The sequence below is a fragment of the Ixodes scapularis genome, unplaced genomic scaffold (genome assembly GCF_016920785.2).
Source record: "Ixodes scapularis isolate PalLabHiFi unplaced genomic scaffold, ASM1692078v2 PGA_scaffold8__174_contigs__length_109621045, whole genome shotgun sequence".
Classification (NCBI taxonomy): Eukaryota; Metazoa; Arthropoda; class Arachnida; order Ixodida; family Ixodidae; genus Ixodes; species Ixodes scapularis.
The window spans coordinates 40,330,233-40,348,764 of NW_024609883.1; the positions used below are offsets into that span (position 1 = coordinate 40,330,233).

At 51.1% G+C, this 18,532-nt stretch overlaps 1 protein-coding gene across 1 annotated transcript in view; it reads right to left on the reverse strand.

Annotated features, from left to right (window-relative positions):
- LOC115318168 overlaps positions 1 to 18,532 on the reverse strand; it is a 54,779-nt gene that overhangs the window by 10,921 nt on the left and 25,326 nt on the right. The gene's annotated exons all lie outside the window — the stretch shown is intronic.

An 18,532-nucleotide genomic window follows, 5' to 3' on the forward strand; every position in this document is an offset into this window, starting at 1 on the left:
CAATTTTCTTCGCAGCTTCCGATCGATTTTCATTCGTCACCGGCGGAACGTTCTGGATTTCTATGTTGTGGTTTAGAGAGTATTGCTTGCAGCGCTAGCCGACTTGCATTCGGTTTAGCTTGTTTTTTTAAGGTTGCACATTCTTCGCGAAGATGAGCGTTTTCGGTTCCCAAACTATCATGTTCTTTTTTTCTTTTTTCTTCTCAACCCGTATTTTCTGAAAAAAAACTTGGTTGAAACTTTGGAGACTGACCTTTATCACTCCGAGTTCTTTTCGCATTTCTCTCTCGAAAGCACAACGAAAGCCTCTTAGTTCTTGCCATAACTCTGTTTTAATGTTTTCACAGAATTTAGCGAAGTCTGCTGTCATTGTACAACTTACTAAACAAGAACGCAGAAGAGCAAAACACTAAGTGGCAGCAGCGTCCGCGCTACAAGAGACAAACGGATATGCGATAAAAAGATTTGTTCCCAACCTGTAAACAGGAGCACGGCACGAGTTTCCTGCAACTTTTCGCTGCCGCCGCTGACAAAGAAAGTGTCGCCTCTCGAAGGCTCCCTTCAGCTGCTTGTGGTGCTGACATTTTTCTGCCAGCCTGTCTTGGTTTAATCCATGGCAGCTTATCCCAAAAAGCTGACGGTTCGTTCGGGAGAGGATCGTAGATGAGTCTGTAAACAGGAGTACGGGAGTCTTCTGCAACCTTCCGCTGCCGCCGCTGCCAAAGAAATCTTGTATCTAATCATGCCCAGTAAGCTTTTAGTGTAAAATGTGCACTCCATTGTGCACACTGCTTCATCAAGTGGCGTCCAACATCTACCTGCCGCTAACCTTCCTAAATATATCATGACAGAGCGCCAAGAAGCCGTCACCAAATTTAGAGGTCAGATGCTAGACATTGGCTGATCACCCTGCGACAACTTAAGGAAATGTACGCTGTAAAGACGAAAAAAATTCAGTGAAAAGCCAATCAGGTGCATGGAGTAGTGCTTATTGCTTCAAAAGTACGAGCTCGAAAAGGGACCTCACAGATCTCGACTCATAGGCAGCGCAATAAAGAATAAAACTGTACTTACGTCGCTCCCGCTCGTCGTCGATCCTTCGTACTCCAGTTGAACAACCGTTGATGGTAGGAATCTTGAAGTGCTTGACGATTTTTAGCGTAGCCGCGGTCAAAGAAGGCGCGAAATAGAGGAGCAGCGAAATGGAAAAACCGCGCCATCGGCTCAGATGGATGGATGGATGCTGAATAAATCCCAATGTCTGTACCGTGGCGGTGCCCTTTATATACATGGCTTGCACTGACGTCACATCCCATACCTTTGACCACCATGTAAGAGGAGGAGAGGGAAGCTGTCCTTGTAAGAATTTTGAAGGACGGGTTAATCTACTACGATCTTCTACAGGAGGTGAATAGCGACGTCTGTGTCGACGTGGGTGTGAGTCCCCGTGCTCTTCTTCGCGTTCGAACTGTTGATTCCAGATCTTCCTGGCAATGTCTGACTACCTGAGCGGCCTCAGCGAAATTACCGAGGCTCGTTACACAGCAAAATTTCGCGTGAATAATAGGCGCGTTAAGTCCGTGCTCCAGAGCGCCAGAGTTTGGCGCTCTTTTCACTCAACGGACAGGAGATGGGCCCGTTCACACACTTGCGTTCGGAGCGATTACTACGCTTACGAACGAATGCAACCGGTTGGAACGACGAGTTTCCATACCAGCGAAGTGCCAAACTGCCGTTTCGTTCGTGTTCGTTCGAAACGCAAGGAGTTGAGCCGGGCTGAATGTTTTCCTAACTCATGTTCACAAGCGAACCGGAGCGCCCCTGGCGGACGCCACCGGCGCCGCGCATGCACGATGGGAGTGTTGGCAAGAAGCTCGCTGTCGCCCATAAACAAACCACTAGAATGGGATGTTGTCGGCGTCGGTGTGAGTCCCCGCGCTCTTTTTCGCGTTGGAATTGTTGGTTTTGCGTCTTCCTGGCAATGTCTGACTATTTGAGCGGCCTAAGTGAAAATATCGCATCTCGTTACTCCGCAAAACATGGCGTGAATATTGTAACATGCGGCAATTCATTCCGCTTAGACGCCGCAGAATGGACGATACAGCCTTATTCACATGGTGAGGTTCTGCTCGTTATTTTCAGTCATAACGTCGCTCGGGCTGCGAAAGGCTGAACCGTAACTGAGATGTCGACGTCGATACTAAAAATTGCAAGCAGAACCAGACAGATTGAATCAGGCATAACAAGTCGGTGATGGCCACTGGTAACAATTATCAAGATATCCTTTTATCTACAGTTTACACCGGACCTACTTACCCGAAGCAACCTTCAAACTTAAACGTTTTTTGAGGTCTGCACTTCTTATCGGAATTACCGGTTCAACGCTTGGTCTACGGGCCGCTGTCGTTTGGACGAGCAGACGACAAGCAGAAATGTTTGAGTGAGTAGACGACAGCTCGAACGATGAGGCGGCCGTTTGTGTTTATGTGTTTATTTTTCCACCTTGTAAAAATACAAATGGAGGGGCTGTGGAGAAAAAAAAAACGCTGCGCTTAGCAGTTTGACGAGCCCACAGTCCCTGCATTAATGGCAAACAAACAGCACTACGGTGCAAGTTGGCGGTTTTCCCGCGTTCATTCTGGGAAAAAACAAATAAATCTGACGATCACAAGTATCCGTGAATTCAATCCTAAGTGCTTTCCGCCCAAGCAATCGTGGTCCGACGGCGTCTGTTTTTCCTTTTTCGCGGCCCCTGTTCAGGTTTTCTGACGAACCGAGCAGGCAGAAAACGCATAAAAACAGACCTTCAAACCTTTCCCGACCCTTTTGGTAAAGGCTCAGTCGCGGCGTTTTGACAAGAAGGCAAGTTTTGTCCGGTTTCTTCCGAAGTAACACAATAATGCACGTGCCCCATGGCCGCTTCCGCCCACAGCCTCAGACCGGAAGTGCGTCCGACGCGCCACCACCGCGCCGTGACGTAACAGACGCGAGTTCGGGAACGAAGGGAGCGACCACACCGACAGACAATCACAGGTCAGCGCGTTGCATGCCGGTGGTGCCGGTCGCGGTTCCTGCTATCTGCACACATAGCGTCGGTGGTGATCGTCGACGTGGTCGGCGTAGTGGAAGCTCATCGTTCAGCGGGAAAAGCGCAATCCTTAGGCGCGTGAATTCGGCCCTCCTTTACCTTTATCTGACCGCTCCGAGTTTCATATTCCGAGCGCTGCAACTACACGACGCATGGCGTACAGGAGCGCAAAATAACGAAACTAGGGACGAGCCGAACGAGCTCCTTCCGACCGCACGGTTATGGCGAACCCGTTATCTCGTGGATGCGGCTGGCAGAAGCCGAAATGATTTCGAAGCGAAAAATTAATTAGGCCTGTGTGGAGCGGCAGAGTATGAGACGGTGACGTTATGAAGTTTCTACGAACGTTTTAATATTTCTGAAACGTTTCAGGACTCTCTTCTAGCACATCGGTGAAAAGTTACCTCGGCCGACCTACCTAGTGACCGTGCATGCTGTTCAGATATAAATTTAAGATATCAACTTATTTGAACCCGCTTGTCCACGGAGGAAATCCTCAGCCTTGTCGGATATTTCGTAGTTCCGTCTAAAAGCACGAGACGGAAGCTGTCGATGTGGCCGATACCGGCACATCGTCATTCAATACACAGTACGGCAGTTCGTTTTCAGGCGAGAAGCATGAACAAACCTTTTCCGCGACGCTAATCGCAGCATCGCGCAGCCGCATAAAGGAGGCGCAAACGCGAAGGCGCCCGAGGGCGCCGATCCGAAACGGTCGGGCAGTCGTAGATAACGCGCTCGTTGCAGATGTCTGAACCAGAGATTGGAAAGCCGAAGCATCAGTTGGCGTTGCGGGAAAGCTTTGTTCATTTATCTCGGCTGAAAACAAATTCATCCATCGAACGGTAGCGTGCCGACCGCACAAGGACAGAAAATTTGTTCAGATGAGAAGACAGTCGGAACGCTGCTGCTTAGCCCAGCGAATCAAGATACTTTGATTGGAAAGCCGAAACATAGGAGTGAAGTGTTGCGGGAAAGCTTTGTTTGTGCATACCGCCTAAAAACGGACTGACGTGCTATCGAATGACGGTGTGCCGGTATCGGCGAAGCTTCCGTTTCACGCTGCGAGTCGGAACCACAGAATTTCTGACAAATTTGAGAATTTCCTGCGTCGACAAGCGGGTTCAAGAATGTCGTCTTTAATTTCAGTCGGACAAGCATGCATGGTCAATAAATAGATCGGCGCAGTTAGCTTTCCACATATGTGCCCGAAGCGAGCCTTCAAACTTTCTAGAAATATTAAAACGTTCGAAGCGACTTTATAACGTCGCCGTCTCTTTTGCTTTATGCTCTGCCGCTCCACACACAAGCACATAATTTATCTTCGAAATAATTTCGGCTTCTGCCACCCGTATCCAGGAGAAGCCGTGTTCGTCATACCCGTGCGGTCGGAAGGAGCTCGTGGGGCCCGTCGACAGTTTCAGGCCGTGTTCCAAAGGTCCCGTGAGCTGTCCTTCTGCCGGTTGAAGTTGTGGAGGGAGGCATGGAAAAGTCTCGGGTACGGCTGTGACTTCGGCGCCGGTGTCGACCTTGAAGTTCACAGAGCGACCGTCGACGGAGACTTGCGTGAACTTGGCTAAGGGGCGCGGCATCACCGCGTGCAGCTGAAGAGAGCCAAGTCGGTCCCGCTGTTCGCAAACCGCTGCGTAGTGACCTTTCCGCTTGCGGCGGTTGCACGGGGGTGAGCGGTGCGGCCGCAGTAACGGCAGAGGTTGTCGCTGCCGTGCTTGTCGCGGGCCGCGTGCTTGCCAGTGCGTGTGTTCTTGCGCTTTTTTTTTCCCCGGAGCGTTGTCGACCCTCGGAGTCGTGCTTGCGTGTCTCGGCGACCACGTGGCCAGGAACAGACTGTGCGAAGAGCGTGTCACGTGCACGCCCGGCGTCCTCGTGGACACGAGCCTGGAGGCGGGCTTCGTCCAGCGATAGCTTGGGACTTCGGCAAAGTTTGTTGACGACTGCCCTTGTAGCGAAGCCCCACGACGAAGCGGTCCCTTGCGAGTCGGTCTTCAACTGCTGTCGACGCGTAACCGCATTTCTTGACGAGGGACCGGAGCCCCGTGAAAAACGCGTCCACGCTTTCGCCGGGTTCTTGGATGCGACGATGAAACACGACGCTTGCGTATACCTCGTTGGTGGGATGCACGAAGTGGCGTGTGAAGGCTCCTTTGACGGCGTCGAAGGACAGTAGCGCTTCCGAAGACAGGCCGAATGTCTCGAGTACGCGCCGAGCCTCGTGGGAGCCCATGAGGTGGAGAAGAGTCCGTACCTGGACTTCGTCGGCGGCTAGGTGTAGTCCCGAAGCGAAGCCGAAGTCTTCGAAGACTGTAATTCATTGTTCGCAAGTGCTGGGGATCGCAAAGTCGAACGCAGGCGGCGACGGGAGGGACATGTGGGGGGACTGTCGAGCGGCTGTCCGCTAAGACTTGTCTCCTGCTGCGTAGCTGGCGGAGCCATGCCGGCCGTGTCGAGCGAGCGTAGCTGGCGGAGCCATGCCGGCCGTGTCGAGCGAGCGTAGCTGGCGGAGCCATGCCGGCCGTGTCGAGCGGGCGAGCGAGCGAGCGTAGCTGCGTAGCTGGCGGAGCCTACGGAGCAGAGTAGCGCAATCCTTTGAACCGCGTGTTTTTCCGACAACATGGCCGACAGAGCGGCTCGGCGCGTGTCAAGTGGTACTCAAGGTTCCAGGAGGCGGCCCCCCTATGGGAGGTTACATGGAGATCTACACAACACGGGTAATTAAAAAATGAACGGCAAGTTCACACTTTTAAAAACTAGTCTGTCGTGAAGTTAGTAAAGCACTAAACACTTTATCAAAGTTTTAACAATATCGGATGCGTGTGCAAGTTTTGAGAATGCAATTTCCAAGGCAATGGCGTTTGAAGCAGACGATTCTTGCTCGCAGCGGAGATGGGCTTTTTGGGTTGGCCGAAGTGGGTCATGTGAATGGTGTGACGTCGACGTGTCATCTGCTGCATGATGCCGACAAGCAATTTAAAAAAAAAAGTTACGTCCTTGCGTGGCACAAACCTTGGCGGAAATTATTCTAAAATGTTTCATTACTATGTCAAAAACTATTGCTATTCCGTACATCCCCACAATACTGAAGAAACAACGATTTCCTCACGTTCCCCATGCATTTCTGACCGCAGTTGGAACCTCCGGGCGTTCGCCGCTAGTCGCCGAGAAACGACGCTCGAGATTGTGCTACTCTGCTCCGAAGGAGCTATATAGTGCTCTAGCGGAGCCATGCCGGCCGTGTCGAGGGGTCGAGCGAGCGTAGCTGGCGGAGCCATGCTGGCTGTGTCAAGCAGGCGAGCGAGTGAGGCGAGCGAACGGGCGGGCGAGCGAGCGTAGCTGGCGGAGCCATGCTGGCTGTGTCGAGCGAGCGAGCGAAGCGAGGCGAGGCGAGCGAGTGAGGCGAGCGAACGGGCGGGCGAGCGAGCGTAGCTGGCGGAGCCATGCTGGCTGCGTCGAGCGAGCGAGCGAAGCGAGGCGAGGCGAGCGAGTGAGGCGAGCGAACGGGCGGGCGAGCGAGCGTAGCTGGCGGAGCCATGCTGGCTGTGTCGAGCGAGCGAGCGAAGCGAGGCGAGGCGAGCGAGTGAGGCGAGCGAACGGGCGGGCGAGCGAGCGTAGCTGGCGGAGCCATGCTGGCTGTGTCGAGCGAGCGAGCGAAGCGAGGCGAGGCGAGCGAGTGAGGCGAGCGAACGGGCGGGCGAGCGAGCGTAGCTGGCGGAGCCATGCTGGCTGTGTCGAGCGAGCGAGCGAAGCGAGGCGAGGCGAGCGAGTGAGGCGAGCGAACGGGCGGGCGAGCGAGCGTAGCTGGCGGAGCCATGCTGGCTGTGTCGAGCGAGCGAGCGAAGCGAGGCGAGGCGAGCGAGTGAGGCGAGCGAACGGGCGGGCGAGCGAGCTTAGCTGGCGGAGCCATGCTGGCTGTGTCGAGCGAGCGAGCGAAGCGAGGCGAGGCGAGCGAGTGAGGCGAGCGAACGGGCGGGCCAGCGAGCGTAGCTGGCGGAGCCATGCTGGCTGTGTCGAGCGAGCGAGCGAAGCGAGGCGAGGCGAGCGAGTGAGGCGTGCGAACGGGCGGGCGAGCGAGCGTAGCTGGCGGAGCCATGCTGGCTGTGTCGAGCGAGCGAGCGAAGCGAGGCGAGGCGAGCGAGTGAGGCGAGCGAACGGGCGGGCGAGCGAGCGTAGCTGGCGGAGCCATGCCGGCCGTGTCGAGCGGGCGAGCGAGCTAAAAGACAACCCTCGTGCAACAAAAGCCGTATTTCGAGAACAGATTTCGTTTAAACTGTGACCACTTTTTTCCGGAGCCGAATGGCGCCGCAACATCGAGCTACAAGACCCCCCTCGTGCAACAAAAGCCGTATTTCGAGAACAGATTTCGTTAAAACTGTGACCACTTTTTTCCGGAGCCGAATGGCACCGCAACATCGAGCTACAAGACCCCCCTCGTGCAACAAAAGCCGTATTTCGAGAACAGATTTCGTTAAAACTGTGACCACTTTTTTCCGGAGCCGAATGGCACCGCAACATCGAGCTACAAGACCCCCCTCGTGCAACAAAAGCCGTATTTCGAGAACAGATTTCGTTAAAACTGTGACCACTTTTTTCCGGAGCCGAATGGCGCCGCAACATCGAGCTAAAAGACCCCCCTCGTGCAACAAAAGCCGTATTTCGAGAACAGATTTCGTTAAAACTGTGACCACTTTTTTCCGGAGCCGAATGGCACCGCAACATCGAGCTACAAGACCCCCCTCGTGCAACAAAAGCCGTATTTCGAGAACAGATTTCGTTAAAACTGTGACCACTTTTTTCCGGAGCCGAATGGCACCGCAACATCGAGCTACAAGACCCCCCTCGTGCAACAAAAGCCGTATTTCGAGAACAGATTTCGTTAAAACTGTGACCACTTTTTTCCGGAGCCGAATGGCACCGCAACATCGAGCTACAAGACCCCCCTCGTGCAACAAAAGCCGTATTTCGAGAACAGATTTCGTTAAAACTGTGACCACTTTTTTCCGGAGCCGAATGGCACCGCAACATCGAGCTACAAGACCCCCCTCGTGCAACAAAAGCCGTATTTCGAGAACAGATTTCGTTAAAACTGTGACCACGTTTTTCCGGAGCCGAATGGCACCGCAACATCGAGCTACAAGACCCCCCTCGTGCAACAAAAGCCGTATTTCGAGAACAGATTTTGTTAAAACTGTGACCACTTTTTTCCGGAGCCGAATGGCACCGCAACATCGAGCTACAAGACCCCCCTCGTGCAACAAAAGCCGTATTTCGAGAACAGATTTCGTTAAAACTGTGACCACTTTTTTCCGGAGCCGAATGGCACCGCAACATCGAGCTACAAGACCCCCCTCGTGCAACAAAAGCCGTATTTCGAGAACAGATTTCGTTAAAACTGTGACCACTTTTTTCCGGAGCCGAATGGCACCGCAACATCGAGCTACAAGACCCCCCTCGTGCAACAAAAGCCGTATTTCGAGAACAGATTTCGTTAAAACTGTGACCACTTTTTTCCGGAGCCGAATGGCACCGCAACATCGAGCTACAAGACCCCCCTCGTGCAACAAAAGCCGTATTTTGAGAACAGATTTCGTTAAAACTGTGACCACTTTTTTCCGGAGCCGAATGGCACCGCAACATCGAGCTAAAAGACCCCCCTCGTGCAACAAAAGCCGTATTTCGAGAACAGATTTCGTTAAAACTGTGACCACTTTTTTCCGGAGCCGAATGGCACCGCAACATCGAGCTACAAGACCCCCCTCGTGCAACAAAAGCCGTATTTCGAGAACAGATTTCGTTAAAACTGTGACCACTTTTTTCCGGAGCCGAATGGCACCGAAACATCGAGCTACAAGACCCCCCTTGTGCAACAAAAGCCGTATTTCGAGAACAGATTTCGTTAAAACTGTGACCACTTTTTTCCGGAGCCGAATGGCGCCCCAACATCGAGCTAAAAGACCCCCCTCGTGCAACAAAAGCCGTATTTCGAGAACAGATTTCGTTAAAACTGTGACCACTTTTTTCCGGAGCCGAATGGCACCGCAACATCGAGCTACAAGACCCCCATCGTGCAACAAAAGCCGTATTTCGAGAACAGATTTCGTTAAAACTGTGACCACTTTTTTCCGGAGCCGAATGGCACCGCAACATCGAGCTACAAGACCCCCCTCGTGCAACAAAAGCCGTATTTCGAGAACAGATTTCGTTAAAACTGTGACCACTTTTTTCCGGAGCCGAATGGCGCCGCAACATCGAGCTAAAAGACCCCCCTCGTGCAACAAGAGCCGTATTTCGAGAACAGATTTCGTTAAAACTGTGACCACTTTTTTCCGGAGCCGAATGGCACCGCAACATCGAGCTACAAGACCCCCCTCGTGCAACAAAAGCCGTATTTCGAGAACAGATTTCGTTAAAACTGTGACCACTTTTTTCCGGAGCCGAATGGCGCCGCAACATCGAGCTAAAAGACCCCCCTCGTGCAACAAAAGCCGTATTTCGAGAACAGATTTCGTTAAAACTGTGACCACTTTTTTCCGGAGCCGAATGGCGCCGCAACATCGAGCTACAAGACCCCCCTCGTGCAACAAAAGCCGTGTTTCGAGAACAGATTTCGTTAAAACTGTGACCACTTTTTTCCGGAGCCGAATGGCACCGCAACATCGAGCTACAAGACCCCCCTCGTGCAACAAAAGCCGTATTTCGAGAAGAGATTTCGTTAAAACTGTGACCACTTTTTTCCGGAGCCGAATGGCACCGCAACATCGAGCTACAAGACCCCCCTCGTGCAACAAAAGCCGTATTTCGAGAACAGATTTCGTTAAAACTGTGACCACTTTTTTCCGGAGCCGAATGGCGCCGCAACATCGAGCTACAAGACCCCCCTCGTGCAACAAAAGCCGTATTTCGAGAAGAGATTTCGTTAAAACTGTGACCACTTTTTTCCGGAGCCGAATGGCACCGCAACATCGAGCTACAAGACCCCCCTCGTGCAACAAAAGCCGTATTTCGAGAACAGATTTCGTTAAAACTGTGACCACTTTTTTCCGGAGCCGAATGGCGCCGCAACATCGAGCTACAAGACCCCCCTCGTGCAACAAAAGCCGTATTTCGAGAACAGATTTCGTTAAAACTGTGACCACTTTTTTCCGGAGCCGAATGGCACCGCAACATCGAGCTACAAGACCCCCCTCGTGCAACAAAAGCCGTATTTCGAGAAGAGATTTCGTTAAAACTGTGACCACTTTTTTCCGGAGCCGAATGGCGCCGCAACATCGAGCTACAAGACCCCCCTCGTGCAACAAAAGCCGTATTTCGAGAAGCGATTTCGTTAAAACTGTGACCACTTTTTTCCGGAGCCGAATGGCGCCGCAACATCGAGCTACAAGACCCCCCTCGTGCAACAAAAGCCGTATTTCGAGAAGAGATTTCGTTAAAACTGTGACCACTTTTTTCCGGAGCCGAATGGCGCCGCAACATCGAGCTACAAGACCCCCCTCGTGCAACAAAAGCCGTATTTCGAGAAGAGATTTCGTTAAAACTGTGACCACTTTTTTCCGGAGCCGAATGGCGCCGCAACATCGAGCTACAAGACCCCCCTCGTGCAACAAAAGCCGTATTTCGAGAACAGATTTCGTTAAAACTGTGACCACTTTTTTCCGGAGCCGAATGGCGCCGCAACATCGAGCTACAAGACCCCCCTCGTGCAACAAAAGCCGTATTTCGAGAAGAGATTTCGTTAAAACTGTGACCACTTTTTTCCGGAGCCGAATGGCGCCGCAACATCGAGCTACAAGACCCCCCTCGTGCAACAAAAGCCGTATTTCGAGAACAGATTTCGTTAAAACTGTGACCACTTTTTTCCGGAGCCGAATGGCGCCGCAACATCGAGCTACAAGACCCCCCTCGTGCAACAAAAGCCGTATTTCGAGAAGAGATTTCGTTAAAACTGTGACCACTTTTTTCCGGAGCCGAATGGCGCCGCAACATCGAGCTACAAGACCCCCCTCGTGCAACAAAAGCCGTATTTCGAGAACAGATTTCGTTAAAACTGTGACCACTTTTTTCCGGAGCCGAATGGCGCCGCAACATCGAGTTAAAAGACCCCCCTCGTGCAACAAAAGCCGTATTTCGAGAAGAGATTTCGTTAAAACTGTGACCACTTTTTTCCGGAGCCGAATGGCGCCAAAACATTGAGCTAAAAGACCCCCCTCGTGCAACAAAAGCCGTATTTCGAGAACAGATTTCGTTAAAACTGTGACCACTTTTTTCCGGAGCCGAATGGCACCGCAACATCGAGCTACAAGACCCCCCTCGTGCAACAAAAGCCGTATTTCGAGAACAGATATCGTTAAAACTGTGACCACTTTTTTCCGGAGCCGAATGGCGCCGCAACATCGAGCTAAAAGACCCCCCTCGTGCAACAAAAGCCGTATTTCGAGAACAGATTTCGTTAAAACTGTGACCACTTTTTTCCGGAGCCGAATGGCGCCGCAACATCGAGCTACAAGACCCCCCTCGTGCAACAAAAGCCGTGTTTCGAGAACAGATTTCGTTAAAACTGTGACCACTTTTTTCCGGAGCCCAATGGCACCGCAACATCGAGCTACAAGACCCCCCTCGTGCAACAAAAGCCGTATTTCGAGAACAGATTTCGTTAAAACTGTGACCACTTTTTTCCGGAGCCGAATGGCACCGCAACATCGAGCTACAAGACCCCCCTCGTGCAACAAAAGCCGTATTTCGAGAACAGATTTCGTTAAAACTGTGACCACTTTTTTCCGGAGCCGAATGGCACCGCAACATCGAGCTACAAGACCCCTCTCGTGCAACAAAAGCCGTATTTCGAGAAGAGATTTCGTTAAAACTGTGACCACTTTTTTCCGGAGCCGAATGGCGCCGCAACATCGAGCTACAAGACCCCCCTCGTGCAACAAAAGCCGTATTTCGAGAACAGATTTCGTTAAAACTGTGACCACTTTTTTCCGGAGCCGAATGGCACCGCAACATCGAGCTACAAGACCCCCCTCGTGCAACAAAAGCCGTATTTCGAGAAGAGATTTCGTTAAAACTGTGACCACTTTTTTCCGGAGCCGAATGGCGCCGCAACATCGAGCTACAAGACCCCCCTCGTGCAACAAAAGCCGTATTTCGAGAACAGATTTCGTTAAAACTGTGACCACTTTTTTCCGGAGCCGAATGGCACCGCAACATCGAGTTAAAAGACCCCCCTCGTGCAACAAAAGCCGTATTTCGAGAAGAGATTTCGTTAAAACTGTGACCACTTTTTTCCGGAGCCGAATGGCGCCGCAACATCGAGTTAAAAGACCCCCCTCGTGCAACAAAAGCCGTATTTCGAGAACAGATTTCGTTAAAACTGTGACCACTTTTTTCCGGAGCCGAATGGCGCCGCAACATCGAGCTACAAGACCCCCCTCGTGCAACAAAAGCCGTATTTCGAGAACAGATTTCGTTAAAACTGTGACCACTTTTTTCCGGAGCCGAATGGCACCGCAACATCGAGCTACAAGACCCCCCTCGTGCAACAAAAGCCGTATTTCGAGAACAGATTTCGTTAAAACTGTGACCACTTTTTTCCGGAGCCGAATGGCACCGCAACATCGAGTTAAAAGACCCCCCTCGTGCAACAAAAGCCGTATTTCGAGAAGAGATTTCGTTAAAACTGTGACCACTTTTTTCCGGAGCCGAATGGCGCCGCAACATCGAGTTAAAAGACCCCCCTCGTGCAACAAAAGCCGTATTTCGAGAACAGATTTCGTTAAAACTGTGACCACTTTTTTCCGGAGCCGAATGGCGCCGCAACATCGAGCTACAAGACCCCCCTCGTGCAACAAAAGCCGTATTTCGAGAACAGATTTCGTTAAAACTGTGACCACTTTTTTCCGGAGCCGAATGGCACCGCAACATCGAGCTACAAGACCCCCCTCGTGCAACAAAAGCCGTATTTCGAGAAGAGATTTCGTTAAAACTGTGACCACTTTTTTCCGGAGCCGAATGGCGCCGCAACATCGAGCTACAAGACCCCCCTCGTGCAACAAAAGCCGTATTTCGAGAACAGATTTCGTTAAAACTGTGACCACTTTTTTCCGGAGCCGAATGGCGCCGCAACATCGAGTTAAAAGACCCCCCTCGTGCAACAAAAGCCGTATTTCGAGAAGAGATTTCGTTAAAACTGTGACCACTTTTTTCCGGAGCCGAATGGCGCCGCAACATCGAGCTACAAGACCCCCCTCGTGCAACAAAAGCCGTATTTCGAGAACAGATTTCGTTAAAACTGTGACCACTTTTTTCCGGAGCCGAATGGCACCGCAACATCGAGCTACAAGACCCCCCTCGTGCAACAAAAGCCGTATTTCGAGAAGAGATTTCGTTAAAACTGTGACCACTTTTTTCCGGAGCCGAATGGCGCCGCAACATCGAGCTACAAGACCCCCCTCGTGCAACAAAAGCCGTATTTCGAGAACAGATTTCGTTAAAACTGTGACCACTTTTTTCCGGAGCCGAATGGCACCGCAACATCGAGTTAAAAGACCCCCCTCGTGCAACAAAAGCCGTATTTCGAGAAGAGATTTCGTTAAAACTGTGACCACTTTTTTCCGGAGCCGAATGGCACCGCAACATCGAGCTACAAGACCCCCCTCGTGCAACAAAAGCCGTATTTCGAGAAGAGATTTCGTTAAAACTGTGACCACTTTTTTCCGGAGCCGAATGGCGCCGCAACATCGAGCTACAAGACCCCCCTCGTGCAACAAAAGCCGTATTTCGAGAACAGATTTCGTTAAAACTGTGACCACTTTTTTCCGGAGCCGAATGGCGCCGCAACATCGAGTTAAAAGACCCCCCTCGTGCAACAAAAGCCGTATTTCGAGAACAGATTTCGTTAAAACTGTGACCACTTTTTTCCGGAGCCGAATGGCGCCGCAACATCGAGTTAAAAGACCCCCCTCGTGCAACAAAAGCCGTATTTCGAGAACAGATTTCGTTAAAACTGTGACCACTTTTTTCCGGAGCCGAATGGCGCCGCAACATCGAGCTACAAGACCCCCCTCGTGCAACAAAAGCCGTATTTCGAGAACAGATTTCGTTAAAACTGTGACCACTTTTTTCCGGAGCCGAATGGCGCCGCAACATCGAGTTAAAAGACCCCCCTCGTGCAACAAAAGCCGTATTTCGAGAACAGATTTCGTTAAAACTGTGACCACTTTTTTCCGGAGCCGAATGGCACCGCAACATCGAGCTACAAGACCCCCCTCGTGCAACAAAAGCCGTATTTCGAGAACAGATTTCGTTAAAACTGTGACCACTTTTTTCCGGAGCCGAATGGCGCCGCAACATCGAGTTAAAAGACCCCTCTCGTGCAACAAAAGCCGTATTTCGAGAACAGATTTCGTTAAAACTGTGACCACTTTTTTCCGGAGCCGAATGGCACCGCAACATCGAGCTACAAGACCCCCCTCGTGCAACAAAAGCCGTATTTCGAGAAGAGATTTCGTTAAAACTGTGACCACTTTTTTCCGGAGCCGAATGGCGCCGCAACATCGAGCTACAAGACCCCCCTCGTGCAACAAAAGCCGTATTTCGAGAAGAGATTTCGTTAAAACTGTGACCACTTTTTTCCGGAGCCGAATGGCGCCGCAACATCGAGTTAAAAGACCCCCCTCGTGCAACAAAAGCCGTATTTCGAGAACAGATTTCGTTAAAACTGTGACCACTTTTTTCCGGAGCCGAATGGCGCCGCAACATCGAGTTAAAAGACCCCCCTCGTGCAACAAAAGCCGTATTTCGAGAACAGATTTCGTTAAAACTGTGACCACTTTTTTCCGGAGCCGAATGGCACCGCAACATCGAGCTACAAGACCCCCCTCGTGCAACAAAAGCCGTATTTCGAGAACAGATTTCGTTAAAACTGTGACCACTTTTTTCCGGAGCCGAATGGCGCCGCAACATCGAGCTACAAGACCCCCCTCGTGCAACAAAAGCCGTATTTCGAGAAGAGATTTCGTTAAAACTGTGACCACTTTTTTCCGGAGCCGAATGGCGCCGCAACATCGAGCTACAAGACCCCCCTCGTGCAACAAAAGCCGTATTTCGAGAAGAGATTTCGTTAAAACTGTGACCACTTTTTTCCGGAGCCGAATGGCGCCGCAACATCGAGCTACAAGACCCCCCTCGTGCAACAAAAGCCGTATTTCGAGAACAGATTTCGTTAAAACTGTGACCACTTTTTTCCGGAGCCGAATGGCACCGCAACATCGAGCTACAAGACCCCCCTCGTGCAACAAAAGCCGTATTTCGAGAAGAGATTTCGTTAAAACTGTGACCACTTTTTTCCGGAGCCGAATGGCGCCGCAACATCGAGCTACAAGACCCCCCTCGTGCAACAAAAGCCGTATTTCGAGAAGAGATTTCGTTAAAACTGTGACCACTTTTTTCCGGAGCCGAATGGCGCCGCAACATCGAGCTACAAGACCCCTCTCGTGCAACAAAAGCCGTATTTCGAGAACAGATTTCGTTAAAACTGTGACCACTTTTTTCCGGAGCCGAATGGCGCCGCAACATCGAGCTACAAGACCCCCCTCGTGCAACAAAAGCCGTATTTCGAGAAGAGATTTCGTTAAAACTGTGACCACTTTTTTCCGGAGCCGAATGGCGCCGCAACATCGAGCTACAAGACCCCCCTCGTGCAACAAAAGCCGTATTTCGAGAAGAGATTTCGTTAAAACTGTGACCACTTTTTTCCGGAGCCGAATGGCGCCGCAACATCGAGCTACAAGACCCCCCTCGTGCAACAAAAGCCGTATTTCGAGAACAGATTTCGTTAAAACTGTGACCACTTTTTTCCGGAGCCGAATGGCGCCGCAACATCGAGCTACAAGACCCCCCTCGTGCAACAAAAGCCGTATTTCGAGAAGAGATTTCGTTAAAACTGTGACCACTTTTTTCCGGAGCCGAATGGCGCCGCAACATCGAGCTACAAGACCCCCCTCGTGCAACAAAAGCCGTATTTCGAGAACAGATTTCGTTAAAACTGTGACCACTTTTTTCCGGAGCCGAATGGCGCCGCAACATCGAGCTACAAGACCCCCCTCGTGCAACAAAAGCCGTATTTCGAGAAGAGATTTCGTTAAAACTGTGACCACTTTTTTCCGGAGCCGAATGGCGCCGCAACATCGAGCTACAAGACCCCCCTCGTGCAACAAAAGCCGTATTTCGAGAAGAGATTTCGTTAAAACTGTGACCACTTTTTTCCGGAGCCGAATGGCGCCGCAACATCGAGCTACAAGACCCCTCTCGTGCAACAAAAGCCGTATTTCGAGAACAGATTTCGTTAAAACTGTGACCACTTTTTTCCGGAGCCGAATGGCGCCGCAACATCGAGCTACAAGACCCCCCTCGTGCAACAAAAGCCGTATTTCGAGAAGAGATTTCGTTAAAACTGTGACCACTTTTTTCCGGAGCCGAATGGCGCCGCAACATCGAGCTACAAGACCCCCCTCGTGCAACAAAAGCCGTATTTCGAGAAGAGATTTCGTTAAAACTGTGACCACTTTTTTCCGGAGCCGAATGGCGCCGCAACATCGAGCTACAAGACCCCCCTCGTGCAACAAAAGCCGTATTTCGAGAACAGATTTCGTTAAAACTGTGACCACTTTTTTCCGGAGCCGAATGGCGCCGCAACATCGAGCTACAAGACCCCCCTCGTGCAACAAAAGCCGTATTTCGAGAAGAGATTTCGTTAAAACTGTGACCACTTTTTTCCGGAGCCGAATGGCGCCGCAACATCGAGCTACAAGACCCCCCTCGTGCAACAAAAGCCGTATTTCGAGAAGAGATTTCGTTAAAACTGTGACCACTTTTTTCCGGAGCCGAATGGCGCCGCAACATTGAGCTACAAGACTCCCCTCGTGCAACAAAAGCCGTATTTCGAGAACAGATTTCGTTAAAACTGTGACCACTTTTTTCCGGAGCCGAATGGCGCCGCAACATCGAGCTACAAGACCCCCCTCGTGCAACAAAAGCCGTATTTCGAGAAGAGATTTCGTTAAAACTGTGACCACTTTTTTCCGGAGCCGAATGGCGCCGCAACATTGAGCTACAAGACTCCCCTCGTGCAACAAAAGCCGTATTTCGAGAAGAGATTTCGTTAAAACTGTGACCACTTTTTTCCGGAGCCGAATGGCGCCGCAACATCGAGCTACAAGACCCCCCTCGTGCAACAAAAGCCGTATTTCGAGAAGAGATTTCGTTAAAACTGTGACCACTTTTTTCCGGAGCCGAATGGCGCCGCAACATTGAGCTACAAGACTCCCCTCGTGCAACAAAAGCCGTATTTCGAGAAGAGATTTCGTTAAAACTGTGACCACTTTTTTCCGGAGCCGAATGGCGCCGCAACATCGAGCTACAAGACCCCCCTCGTGCAACAAAAGCCGTATTTCGAGAAGAGATTTCGTTAAAACTGTGACCACTTTTTTCCGGAGCCGAATGGCGCCGCAACATTGAGCTACAAGACTCCCCTCGTGCAACAAAAGCCGTATTTCGAGAACAGATTTCGTTAAAACTGTGACCACTTTTTTCCGGAGCCGAATGGCGCCGCAACATTGAGCTACAAGACCGCCCTCGTGCAACAAAAGCCGTATTTCGAGAACAGATTTCGTTAAAACTGTGACCACTTTTTTCCGGAGCCGAATGGCGCCGCAACATCGAGCTACAAGACCCCCCTCGTGCAACAAAAGCCGTATTTCGAGAAGAGATTTTGTTAAAACTGTGACCACTTTTTTCCGGAGCCGAATGGCGCCGCAACATTGAGCTACAAGACTTCCCTCGTGCAACAAAAGCCGTATTTCGAGAAGAGATTTCGTTAAAACTGTGACCACTTTTTTCCGGAGCCGAATGGCACCGCAACATTGAGCTACAAGACTTCCCTCGTGCAACAAAAGCCGTATTTCGAGAACAGATTTCGTTAAAACTGTGACCACTTTTTTCCGGAGCCGAATGGCGCCGCAACATTGAGCTACAAGACTTCCCTCGTGCAACAAAAGCCGTATTTCGAGAAGAGATTTCGTTAAAACTGTGACCACTTTTTTCCGGAGCCGAATGGCGCCGCAACATCGAGCTACAAGACCCCTCTCGTGCAACAAAAGCCGTATTTCGAGAACAGATTTCGTTAAAACTGTGACCACTTTTTTCCGGAGCCGAATGGCGCCGCAACATTGAGCTACAAGACTTCCCTCGTGCAACAAAAGCCGTATTTCGAGAAGAGATTTCGTTAAAACTGTGACCACTTTTTTCCGGAGCCGAATGGCACCGCAACATTGAGCTACAAGACTTCCCTCGTGCAACAAAAGCCGTATTTCGAGAACAGATTTCGTTAAAACTGTGACCACTTTTTTCCGGAGCCGAATGGCGCCGCAACATTGA